The 12,588-nt window shown below is 36.3% G+C and overlaps 1 protein-coding gene across 2 annotated transcripts in view; it reads right to left on the reverse strand.

The window, feature by feature from the left end:
* Pard3b (par-3 family cell polarity regulator beta) overlaps positions 1-12,588 on the reverse strand; it is a 971,067-nt gene that overhangs the window by 700,976 nt on the left and 257,503 nt on the right. The window lies entirely within an intron of this gene.

Consider the following 12,588-nt stretch of genomic DNA (forward strand, 5'->3'; position numbering starts at 1 on the left):
AGAAAAAGGCTACAATAAGCAGTAAAATATTGAATGATTGATGAAAATGCAGCTAAGAAGATGACTTCAGGGCCCAAATTAAGGTAACCAGTAAAAACATCTTCTTAAAACAGAAATTGTCGAAGTAAATTCAAATCCCATATCAAATCTCAAGGAACAAGAATTTGCATTCGATACTACAAAATTATCAAACAGTATAAATCTTGTATTTTAGTGTTTAAAAAGGATTTTCAAATAATTTTAAATATTTTAATAAGGGAAAGGAAATCCCACACTTCTCTAAATACCATTTATTGCTGACATGCCCAAAACAAGCACAAAAAACCCTAAAACCAGAACGAATGGGTATTTAAGCCAAGTTGACTAGTTAGATTCCAAACATAATATCCAGAAAACTCAAAGGAGACATTATGCATACTTTTTTCTTAACTATAAAAAAAGAGTTCATTTTTTATTATTTTTATGCAATTGAAGGTCAACAAAATTTCCAAGTTACCTTTCAACAGCACAAGAGAGTATGCTTAATTATTTGTTGCTATAATTCCATGTGCTCAACATGGTTCCGTGTGTGTGTGTGTGTGTGTGTGTGTGTGTGTGTGTGTTCACATGTAAGTGACAGTACTGGGATGTGAACAGAGACTGAACTAGGTGCTGTTCTTTAGCTATTTTGCTCAAGAATCATACTCTTCTACTTGAACCACAGCTCCACTTTCAGCATTTTAAATTAAAGGTAAGAGTCTCACAGACATTCTGCCTTCACTGGTTTCAAAACTCAATTCTTAGATCCCAACCTCCGGAGTAGCTAGGATACAGGCATGAGTCACTGGCACCCAGTTGACATCTTCCGTATTTATTTAGCAAAGTGAACAGAGAACTCTAAGCAACCCAAGCTGCTCTGACCTGTACCAAGAACTCCATTATTCTTATCTATGAGACGGACACATGGCCATATAGAGGATGACATTTCTAGCAGTAGAGAATCAGTAAATGTCATTCTTCCCCTTCCCTGCAGTGCTGAAACCTCATGTGGAAGGGGCACAAATATTCACTGGGAATGCTAAGAAAGATTCAAATTACTGAGTCACAGCATTTTTTCCCACTTCAGCTAGGGATATTCTGAGTTACAGTTAGAGTAAGAGGTATTTTGGTAGTTATCCAATGAATTGTCATGCTTAGCACTTTGGCTTGGAGCCTGACAACATACTTAAGATATTTGTTTCACAATCTAAGAAGTTTTTCTCTGCCACCCCAGCCAAAATGCTCATTTTAGGGATGTTGGAAAAGACAGCAGGAAGGAGAGCGAGAGAGTGTAGGATGAGAAGTAGGAAGAAACTAACCGCAAGAAATAAAAGCCCTATACCATTGGATATCCAGGGAGGTGAGAAAATGTCTAGGAAGGATGAAACCTAGGTGTGTACCTCCTGCTCCTTTACTCATTGCTGTCTTTTCAGCACACATTATGCTGACCATAGCAAATAGAATGAGAACAGGACAGAATGGAAACTTTTCCCCCACAGCCATCACTGAGACAGCAGCACCCTGACACCTAGTTGTGAACTAAATACTTAAAATACCACACACGTATCTTTAAAACATAATTCTAAACCTCCAAGGAGCACAGAAGGGACTACAAAGAAGTTGAAGGTAGAGATAAGACTGAATGCCCAAAAAAGGTTTATTTTTCTCTCACTATAGTCAGTACTCTTTGATCCCGGAGAAGAAATATGTTAATCGCCTCTATGTTCATCCAAGTGTTATGAGACTGGATAAAAAGAATCACAGCCAACAATAACAAAGTGTCTACATTAAAAAGAAAACCTCAGACTGCATCAAAGAAGCCATAGGAAGATTGTGTTTTGTTTTGTTTCTAGGTATTTCTAAATATAGTCTCTATAAAGACAAATAAACTCAGCGTAAAGGCTGAAATGTTATATTGAGCAAAAATTAAAAACTGCCAGTGGCCTAATAAGCCAAACTGTTCATTTTTACATGAAGACTTTTTTTTTTTTTAGAGAAATCTTTTCTCATAGAAAAATCCAAACCACAATAAATCCTACTTGTAACTCTGTACTTGTCAAATTTATTACTTGTATAAAAGTCTTCAAATACTCTGGGCTTTGAATTTTGTTTCCTTTCCTTTTTTCTTTTTGGTGATACTTGGTTTGAATTCAGGGCACTGAGCTAGTTAGTGCTCTATCACTTCTGCCATACCTCTGTGTTTTGATGATTACTTCAGAGTTGGAGTCTCTTAGACTTCTCTACCAGGGCTGGGTTCAAACCATAATCCTCTGGATCTCAACTTCCCATGCTAAGATAACAGATGTGAGCCACCAGCACCAAGCCTTGCCCCAAAATTTTAGAATAAGAATCTTTTAAGTGTATGTCCCAGATGTATTCTGTACAAGTGTGTTTGAAAAACAGTGAAATGAACCAATGAGACCAAAATGACTCATTTCTAGTGGGTTAAAAGAAGCGCACTTCTCCCATATCTCCTTGCTTTCAGAAATCACCCTTGGTAAAGAGATAAATGGTAGAGCGGCAAGACCCTTAACAGGAAAGCAGACATCATATCAAGCAGCATGCCCAGTATGTATTCAGTGGTCAGGTAGAACAAAAGCTATTTTTACCTTTCTAGTTGTGAATTGCATATTTCATACAGAGATGCTGAATAGATATAGAGCAACTGAGTCTGTTGATAGCTTTTAAATACTTCCAGCCAGCAACTTCACAACACTTTCTGCCTAATCAGCATTGCAAGGGTTTTCCTCCACAGACAACTGCAGAACCAAGAAAAACCATGCCCACTCTAGCAGCAATACTGGAATTCTTTGCCCATGCCACCTCTCCCACCCGCCTTGAGACAGAAAATTCTAAACTATCAACCTAAATACACTTCATTCACGGCCTAGCTAAATGCAAAATATTTATGATCACTATAATAAAGTAAAATTAATGCAAAAATCAATGAAGTTTTTCATAGGAAGTTAAAACAACCAGAGCTTGACCAGTGTATCTTGAAGAAAATCTCACATTTTCAGAGATTCAGTGATCTCCCCTGAAGTAGACACAGAAAACTGAATGATTTCTGATGTTTGGCCAGCGTTGAAAATCTATCTCTATGGCATGGCTATAGGTAATCCTTAAACTTTATATATTATGTATTATATCCTTCTACCAAAGCCTTACAATCTACAGGCACTAGGTGTGTAAATTATTTAACCATTATAAATCTCCTTCCCCGATTTTTAGCACAACAAAAATAATAGCACTAATATTAACCTAGACAAAAGGTTATGAAACCCTTATCTCTGGCTCATCTGAATCCCTTGTTTGTTTGTTGAGACGAGACAGGGTTTCCTTATATGTCAAGGGTAGCCTCAAACTCTTGTCTCTATCTCCCAAATGATGGGATCACAGGCATAAACAACTCCACCCAGCTCTCACTATATATATCTCAAGCTAAGTTTTCCTCAACAAAATAGTTCCACTGCAAATAAGCCCAATCTTTATATGCTTGTGTTTATTTTATTTGGCCAAGGTCACAGAGATGCTAATGATTCATCTGGGTAGAGATTTTCATGAAATCATCACATAAGTCTATCAACGACATCAGAAGTATGATGTACATTTTATTTACAATGTTAAAGGCTTCAAGCAGATAGCACCTGGGATGTTTCTTCTAGCCTACAGGTCCAAGTCCAGTTAGTCTACAAGAATGTCTTCTTGGCCCAAGATGTTCTTTCCTCTCCTATGCGGTTGATGACTCAAGATTTGGGTGTCACTTCCAGTTTGGATCATAGAAAGGCTCAAGGGACAATTAAGGATTATTAGGGCAGGATAACTGTAGGACTATTTTCTAAACAATGAAATAATAAATACCCATTAAAACCAGACAAAGGTCTGCTAAACACATGTCTGGAAAGGAAAAGACACTGTGAAATGAAGTGGCAAAACTTATAAAATGGTCAGGGATTTCTTTTTCATTACTGTTATCAAATTTCAAAATTAAAAAGTCAACAGGGGTATATTATTTATTCAAGGGACACAAAGCACAAGGAACAATGCTCAAAGGTGCATTTTAAAGACCAAACACGTTAAGGGAGCTGAAGTTATAAGATAATAAAAATACTATTACAGCCCATTAAGCATGTTGTAATGGTGCTCAGGGATGATGCAGTCATGTTTTGCAAAAAATTATTTTCACCCATCTCCCTGAAAGGGAATTCAGTCTAATCTAGATATTCTCACACTGAAAGACATACACACACAATTTTTAAGCTATGAAGAAATGCATAGTACCACTTATGCAGGCCTTTGAAAGTTTGAGAGTATTTATGATACACTAAGACAAAAGAGAGAAACATATGGAAATATTGCTTTAAATGATCCTTAAATCACTCTGATTTGTCAGGGGCAAAAAAGCAAAATTAATTAATTCAAAGACTGAGGCATTTGTGTTTTAGAGAAATAAACAAATACTGTATCATCCTCTGTGGAACAACAATATGTTGATAGGGCAAGAATATTTTTCTTAATGATAAAAATAATTCAAATGAATATGCCATGAATGAGAACATTCTCTAAAATCACTGCTGCTGCTAATGAGTACTGTTAATCATATTTTTTCTGTCTATTCCAATTTCAACATATAGAAAAATGCAATCAATAAATGATATTTGAATGAATATATTACTTCCTGAATAATTATTCATATGTGCATGAAATGAATGAAATTTGTGCATATATACATGACTGGAAATTTAAGAAAAGGAAGAACTCAGGAGGTATGAACTCTGAACTCAGCTCCTCATTTTTTGCCTATATTATTTCATTTAACTGTCACAATAGCTCATAACTCACAATAAGCTCATAGAGAATAAGAGAACCATATTTATGTTGTCAATAAATGATAGAAATAGATTTTGAAACTCCTTCAATATATATGACAGCACTTCACTAGTCATATCTTGGAATTCATTCTTCTTCAACTGGATTTGGGTAATTGTCAATCATTTAGTGTGATTCAAAATAATGCTGCAAGCCAGACACTGTATTGCTAGGTATTAAGGAGGTTGAGATCTAAGCATTGAGGTTCAAAGCCAGCCAGGGCAGGAAAATCTCTCAGACAATTATTACAATTTATAAGCAAAAAGTCAGAAGTAGTAGCAAGGCTCAGATAGAACACAAGCCTTGAGCAAAAAAAGCTAATTATGAGTGTGAGGCTCTGAGTTCAAGCTCTAGTACCAGCCACAAAGGGGAAAAAAACCCAACCACACAAAAAAACCAATGTTACAAAATACTTGCTCAAAGAGTGAGTATATTAGACACCACAATGATTCAGTGATGGCCTCACTGAAAATTTCTGATGCCAGTAAATAGCCAATACTGGAGAACTTATCCTTGAAGCAGAACTTATCCTTGAAGCAATAGCTTCTTCTAGTCCTCGAACAGTAGTTAAAAAAAAAAAAAAAGTAGAGCCACACAACTGACAAATGTGAGAAACAAACTCTGTATATATTGTTATTCTTACCATTCTGACAAACGGTTAATGGGATTTTCTCTTGTTTTGTACTGGCATTTCTCAACCAGGGACAATGTCTGGTTACATTTTATAATTGCTATTTTGGGAGCATGTTATTGGTCTTTACTTGGTGGAGGCCAAGAATGTACCAAACATCGCATAATGTACAAGGATAACTCCTTTGCCACAAATAATACTCTAGCCAAAAATATTAATAATGCACGTAGAAAAATCCTGGCTTATTTAATCAACATCCAATATCCAAAGTCCTACCTATTTAATCACATATATCTGTGTATTTGTTATGTGCTGAACACAGGTCTGCATAGTAGGGATACAGTAGAAGACAAACCATTCTCCCCTGTCCCAGAGATTAAATTCAAAAGCAGGATATAGATCTTAAGCACTTAAATTAAAAAAAAAAGTTTAGATATTAATGAATGTCAAGAAAGATAAAGCATGGGTACCTGTCAGAGAAAGCAATGAGCCTAATATTAGAACTATATTCCATAAGGTGGCTGAGGTATGTCTCTCTGAATGGGAGGACTTTGGGCTGATGATTTAATTCCAGGAAAATGCTGGCTTCCTAAATAGATGCTTGGGAAAGAACCAAACAGAAATAAGGAAGAGCCAGTACACAACTGTAGCAAGAGAGAAGCCGGAGTCTTCAAGGGTAAAGAAAGGCAATAGAACTGAAGCATGCTGAGTCAAAATGGGACTGTGGATCATGATGAATCAGAGCAGTAGGTAGGATGGAGTATGTATAACCTTTCAAGACTGTGGAAAGATTGCTGCTTATTTTTTTTGTGTGTGGGGGGGGAGTTCCGGTCGTGGGCCTTAACTCTGGGCCTGGGCGCTGTCCCTCAGCTTTTCAGCTCAAAGCTAGCACTCTACCACTTGAGCCACAGCACCACTTCCAGGTTTTTTTTTTTTTCTGCTTATATGGTGCTCAGGAATCGAACCCAGGGTCTCATGCATGCAAGGCAAGCGCTCTTCCACTGAGCCACCTTCCCATCCCCAAAGGGTTGTTTTTTTTTTTGTTTGTTAGAGTGCGTTTTTTTTTTAACTATAGACTTTTGTAATAGAAATGAAATAATGAATTACATAATAAAATTTGCTCTGACTTCCATATATGCATGTGCTAAGGGGACTGGGCAAAAATGGAAGCCAAAGGATAATCTGGAGTATATAATGTAAGTTCAGCCAAAAGGTGATGGTGACTTCAGGCAACAGACATGGAGGTAATGAAACAGAATAGGAGACGGTCTATTTGCTGTCAAATAATGTCCCAGTCAATGCCGGCAAGAATGTACTGTATATGCCACAGAACTGAGAAAAATAAGGAAAGGCGTGGAATGGGGGAGTGTGAAGACGTTAAAGGGATGACAGATTAGAATGCATTGTACACATAAACTGCTTTTTTAAATGGCAAAAAATGCAATGCATAATGTAAAAATTAAGAAAAGCAAGGGAAAGGGTTGGTTAGGAGGGGTGAATGAGAATGCTAAAAGGGGTGACATTGATCAAGAGGAGTGCATTCATAAACTGCTCTGTTGAATGGCAACTCCATTGTGCAACTACCTAAAGGAAATAAAAATACATTTGATAGCTGGGCCTGGTGGCTCACGCCTATAATCCTAGCTATTCAGGAGGCTGAGATCTGAGGATCCTGGTTCGAAGCCAGGCGAGGCAGGAAATGCTGTGAGACTCTTATCTCCAATAAACTACTAGAAAACCGGAAGTGGTGCTGTTGCTCAAGTGGTACAGCGCTAGTCTTGAGCTGAAGAGCTGAGGGACAGTGTGCAGGCCCAGAGTTCAAGCCCCACAACTGACAAAAAAAAAAAAAAAAAGATACAATTTCCCCAATCAAGAGCCATGAAGATGAAAGGAATGGACTCCACAGAAAAATTAAACACAAAACACAGCTTAAATAAAAATAACCTATTCGGAATTTCTTTGGAACTATAAACAATAGACAATGAGTTTTTAAATAATAATGCCTCATTCAAATTCAGTTGTCTCAAAATCAACCTGTACTTTGTTCTTTCTAGAGCATAGGTTCTGAAAAGGTTTTGTTTACGGGACCATCAGTGCTTGTGGGAAATGACAACAGCTGATTTAGGAGTATTCTCTTTGACCATGTGCAGAAGATTTGTCATTCTGACACTACAAATTACATGTATGTCAACATTTGTACTCATCAAAGTATGCTTTTCTAGATGTATAGCCTAAAGGCCATTTTCAAACTACAAATGGGTTGTCTTACCAAAGTTTATTTACAAATCAATTACCAGGAACCCAGAATATATATTCCCAGAGAAATACTGTTTAGTTGTAATGAACAAGTAGATTTCTTAGCTGGGAAAGAAAAATTTATTTAATTCACATGGTATGCATATTAAAAACTGAAGCTAACGATGGTTTTAACATTGCTTCTATGTAAAAAAAAATTGAAAATGCTGATTCATAATGAGATTCATGTATCAGGCAACGAGAATGAGGGCTTTTCACACATGCTTTGCTTTGAAACAAAAGGCTGTATTAAGCCCTGTGGTGGAAGTCCACTTCTTCACCAGCAACAAAATGTGGAAAATGTGTGGAAGGATGGAATTTTGAAAGATGAAGATGGAACACTGGGATTCTAGATTTTGCTACAAATAGTTGCAGTGGCAAAGAAAGTAATACACAGAACACAAGGATGATGAAGGAGTCCGGGCTCTGGTGATAAGAGCAGGTGCAAACATCCTAAGGAAAAGTTCTTGGGAACAAAAGGACAAGAATCATTCACTTAAGCACTTAAAAATGCAGCCTTTGATGCAGAATGCACATTACAGATTTTATCTGGATGAAACAACTTTCATATTTCACAGGAAAGGGCAATTGATACTGATAGACTCCATGTGCTCAAGAGGGGATAAAACGAAAAATGCTACCAGGGGCCAGTACTAGCAATAAGGAGGCTGAGATCTGAGGATTATGGTTCAAAGCCAGTCTAAGCTGGAAAGTTCCTGAGACTCCATTTAAAAGAAGAAAAAAGACCAGCCACGGCTCAAGTGTTAGAGCATGACCACTGACCAAAAAAGGCCAGGGACAATGCTCAGTGTATGACTTCTAGCCTCTGGACCGGCATGCACATACACACATGCACATGCACGTGAGCACACACACATACACATATGTGTACATATATGTGTATATCTATACACACATGTATATACATATCTATATACACATATGTATATACATATGTATGTATATAAACACCTGCATGTATACTGCTAATGTCAATATCACTTTTTCCTTTTCCTATAAACTGTATCCTGGACTGTCAATAAAATCTTCATAGGTAAATTTTTGAGAAAATACAGGCCCAGGACAACAAAGCAAGGTGACCTGCTTCAGTCCAGGATAAATGAGACCTGCGTGCCTTGTGGGATCCAGGGGTTCTTAGGACAATGCCACCTCCATGGCCAACCAAACAGCATATCCAGGAGTGGACAGAACTCATAGAGTATAAAGGCATATTCTTTTTACCAATGACTACGAACATCATTTCTAGCTTATGGAATTCATGATCATATCCTGTATGACTTAGATCCTCTTTACCTAATATAAGCATGTAATGGAAGTTTCTAAATAGGAGACTATTTTAGAAAACCAAATCTTTCTTCAAAGTGCCAAACTTTTGAGACACTTACTGAGAAATTTCTTGTAAATGTGTTAATTACACTGTATAGAAATAAGTACTGTGTAAAATAAAAATGATGTAGCCATACTCTCATCTTGCTCACCGCGTACTTTTTAATAGATTCCCTCTTATCTCAGGCTATCTGGGTGCCTTTTATCTCTGTAGCCCTTTAATTCCAATTAGATGCTCTAGTCTTTCACAGGTTGAGAAGAAAAAAAAAACTATGGAAAGAAAGAGTTCAGGAGCTTAAAAAAGGACTTCTCTAAAGTTAAATAATAATTATGATGGCAATTTTGGTGGCTCAGAGGCATCCTAACATCATTTTTCATATATCTCACGTATGTCCTTTCATGTCAGTTCAGTAACATTATCAATTATACCCCAAATCTTAACAGTTTCCTGAGATACTAAAACTTGCAACTTCAATGAACTGGGACATGGAATTAGAGATCTACATGGAATAGCTTGTTTTTCTTTTTCTAGTAATGAATATCTACTTTTAATATTTTAAGCACCCCTATTTTTCTTACAACTGTTTTTGATATATTAACATTTTAATAACAACCAATTATAGATTCTAATTTCAAGATCTTTATGGGTAAGAGTTCCATTATCAGGTAAAAGTTATCTAAATTAAATTTGGAACTGTAATACCTAAAAAGGGGCAGATGAGGCAGAGGCAATAGGTAAAAGAGGTGAGTGAAAAACTGCAACTTGCACCAATGAGATCATTAGGAATTAAAACACTGTCGGGTACAGATGGCTCTGAGGCTCCCGAAAGCATGTGGTAATGAATGTAGACCACAAACTCATTCAGTGACACAATTATGCACAACCATTTTTGACAAAGTATCAGTGTAATGTTATCAAATCTTATTTAGCCACATATGATTTTTAGCCAAAACCGCTGAGGGCACTATGCCTTAACAAACTAAAATCACACTTAGTGTCAACATAAAGCTACATTTTCACCATAGGACACAAGGGAAATAGAGTCAGCAATAAAAAAAATTTTAAACATTATCGAATGGAAAAATGGAGTACAATTTTTACACATTAACAAAGACGTATCCTTTTTCATAATAAAAACAGAGAGCATATACAAATATTCACTTGGCAGGGTTGGCTGAAATCTCTCAAAGCCTTTTTCCAGGTGGAACTAAGTTCAAATCACACCAGAGGGAGCACACTAGGAAACTTAGTAACAACTCTTAATTCTTTGCAGTTAACAATTGAATATCTTTTCTTTTTATCAGTCTTCATTCTGCCAAAACGTTTTTCTGTATACAAGCTGGCAACACTAGAGAAGTTGTCGTCTTCTTTCTTTCCAACTCTTAGCATTGGTAGCCAAAGTGTCTTTGTTGCTCAAATAATCCATGCCATCTGCCAGCAGTTTCTCCATCCTGAGTGCCATCTGCCAGCCTCTCTGCTTCAAGTCCAGGCCATGTTGCCTCTGTGCTGTTTTAAATGTCTCTTTCACCAGAAGGCAGAGCAAGCAAACCAATCCCTTTCTTTTTTAACCATTCTTGCTCCTCATCCTAACACTGACCTGTAGGAGAGGTTCTAGGAAGGGTAGCAATTCAATTATTTATATGAAATAATTTCCTTTTAATTTTTCATCTCTGTTGGCATAAGTTATTAAGACAGTTCTAGTAAGATAATACAACCAAATCACTAAGATAACAAGTTTTTATAGCTGTATCTCTATTTTCCATTTTATAAACATATTTTTAATTATGGTAAAACATTCCTTGGACAAAAATCAAAGAGGGGAAAACAATTCTTATTTCTACAGTTAATCCTGATCATTTAAAAAGCAAGGCTGGTAGAAATTAATAATTCAGTTGAATGTTATTAACAGTATAATGTTAACTTTTTGCTGCACAGCACAGTTCTTCATTCTAATCTACTTAAAATTCCTGACTTTAAAGTAGCAACCACAATGTCTGCATAACAGTCCCTAACTAGGTTAAGCCTAAAGAGTTCCATTAATATCCTCCCTAAGGCCATCAGGAAATTCCTTAAAGCTAGACAGTGTCAGGCTTTGCTGTGGCTTATGCTCAAGGGCTTTTCGTTCTAGAATTGTTTCTGCTGGGAATTTATCTTATGTCTCCATCAGTGCCTGGCCTTTAGGGGGAGGCCCTTTTCTATTCCCAGTCACTCCTCAGAAATCCCAGGATAACTCAAATACTATAAGATTTGGAAGCCTTCAAGATCTCAGTATCAAAATTTAATTAGCATTTAAGTGAACATCACGAATCAAACTCATTCACAAGAAATGACATCATTCTCCCCCAAATGTCAGAAGATATTCATATTTTAAGCAGCAGTATCTAAAGTCTCTTAGTCTCAAATAATGATAATGTTCTCCATAGGCATGTCTGATCTTTAGAAATTAATATTAACTTTAATATTTTTTAAATTTTCTTAGCTTTGTAAACCACACATATCATGACACAGGGCTATATGGCTTTTCTCATCAATTTCTGAAAACATATCACCTTTCTGCTCTTAAAATATATAATAAAAGGTTCAAATTTTAATCTATCAAATTTCATTCTCAATGGAACATACATGCTATAATTGTATATTTAAGGATAATACTAATAAAATTTCACAGTAGCTATTTTGTTATCCATATTCTTCTTGATTTAAGAAACAGCAGGATAAGGAGAGAGAGAAAGAGGAGGGAAGAAGGGAAGGAGGGAAGGAAGGATAGAGAGAAGGTAGGAAGAAAGGAAAAGAAGCATGGTATGGCACTGATGGCCCAGCTTGTAATCCTAGCAGTCAGGAGGCTATGATTGAAAATTTTAATAATTTATAATATAATCAATTAATTATTCATCAACTATGATAAATGATTTACTAATTTTAATAGATTTAAATATATTAATTAGATATATATAGACTTATGGAATCCATTGGCTCCATTTACAATGCCATATGCAGCCAGCAGTTACTAGTATGGATAAGTTCTATTGGGGAATATTTTGAAAAACAAATCCAGATTATGTGGTCTCCAGAATCAATTCTTTCCATAGATGATTGAGGTATATTGTAATACATTCTTGCCTCACTCCTGTAAAGATGAGCTCTTAATGTAATTCAAGACATATTATCCCTGAAATATGGCATGTTTGCATTTGGGAAAATACTCTCAGTTTCCCAAGGCCTTCCTATTCTGAAGCATGTCTTTAGAGGAACCCACCCTCTAAAATTAAGATGGAACTATCTTATCTTTAAATCCACACTCCCAATTCTGCATTTATTATCATTAGATCATATTCTTTGTTGAACATGTTTCCCCACAATACCCATTTCTTAATCCAATAGCATTAAAACTGGGCTTCCCTGTTTCTCTGGGTCTTCATATGCTTAT

The sequence above is a fragment of the Dipodomys spectabilis genome, unplaced genomic scaffold (genome assembly GCF_019054845.1).
Source record: "Dipodomys spectabilis isolate Male_0828 unplaced genomic scaffold, ASM1905484v1 ptg000051l, whole genome shotgun sequence".
Classification (NCBI taxonomy): Eukaryota; Metazoa; Chordata; class Mammalia; order Rodentia; family Heteromyidae; genus Dipodomys; species Dipodomys spectabilis.